Here is a 1119-nt window from a genome sequence, read left to right on the forward strand (position 1 = left end):
CTGTAAGTGAGGGTACGAAGGCTGTTACCAAGTACACAAGCTCTAAGTAAAAATCTTCTTCAAGATTTTTCATTTCAAACGGTCCTTGTCAGGACCAACACATTATTCGAAAGAGTTAAATCACGAAATTTGCTTCATTCTGTTATGTAGAAACACCTTGAAATCCAATTTCTATATGCTGTTAGTAAAAAAGTAAAGCACATAGCGGAGATGTGTCGTGCTTGTATACGAAAGGCATTTACTCGCCGGAGATCTACACTTAGTCATAATAATTTACTTTTAAAAAGTGGTAATACATTCCGTGTTAAGTATAGTAGTAGGTGCACACGGATCGGAAATCAGGTTATTTTAATGTGCCGTGCAAATAAACAGGCTGTTAGTGTAAGAAATAGTGGGTATAACGCTTAGAATATCGATTAATCGCTATGAAATAATGTTGATAAATTATCTCTTGAAAGTACTATAAAATTAATGTTTCTAGTATTTTCGTACTTGAAGGATAATGAAATTTGAAAAAGAGATGCCAACAGCACCTGGTGTTCCCAGGCGGTCACCCATCCAAGTACTGACCAGGCCCGATGCTGCTTGACTTCGGTGATCGGACGAGAACCGGTATATTCAGCATGGTATGGCCGTTGGCAACTACCTTTTCTTCAATGTCCTGTTAAGGAAGTATGTTTTAAGTAAGAATTGACATTATTAACTATAAAGGCAAGCATATTAACGTCGTTAACATTACTTGGAATATACTAATATTCGAATAAATATTTGAATGTTCGAATGATGAGTGATTCGGATGTTCATAGTGCCACTATGTCCTATCGAGTTTACTATCACGAACCACGTATGAAATTGTATATAAATAAATAAAAATAAATCCTTTATTAAGTATTGATTACAGGAAAAAGGCAAACTTACATTCTTTAATGTACACAATGAAATGTATGAAAGATATTTTTAAGATATGTTTCACTTACCCTTTATAACGCAAGGTAGTTTTCAGTGTAGCATCCTCTTCAGCTGCGAGATAACGTAAGCAGATGATCATTCAGTCGTGAAGCACTAAAATGTAATATACATTTTAACTATTATCGATAAGAATTATTTACTGCAGGGATG

At 34.7% G+C, this 1119-nt stretch overlaps 1 non-coding gene across 1 annotated transcript; it reads right to left on the minus strand.

Annotated features, from left to right (window-relative positions):
- Positions 1 to 521: 521 nt before the first annotated feature.
- On the minus strand, positions 522 to 640 carry LOC145677636 (5S ribosomal RNA). Its single transcript, XR_014129911.1, has one exon. It is a non-coding gene; the product is annotated as a 5S ribosomal RNA (ribosomal RNA).
- Between the last annotated feature and the right edge of the window lie 479 nt (positions 641 to 1119).

Source organism: Thermobia domestica, unplaced genomic scaffold (genome assembly GCF_964235325.1).
Source record: "Thermobia domestica unplaced genomic scaffold, izTheDome1.hap1.1 HAP1_SCAFFOLD_1137, whole genome shotgun sequence".
NCBI lineage: Eukaryota > Metazoa > Arthropoda > Insecta > Zygentoma > Lepismatidae > Thermobia > Thermobia domestica.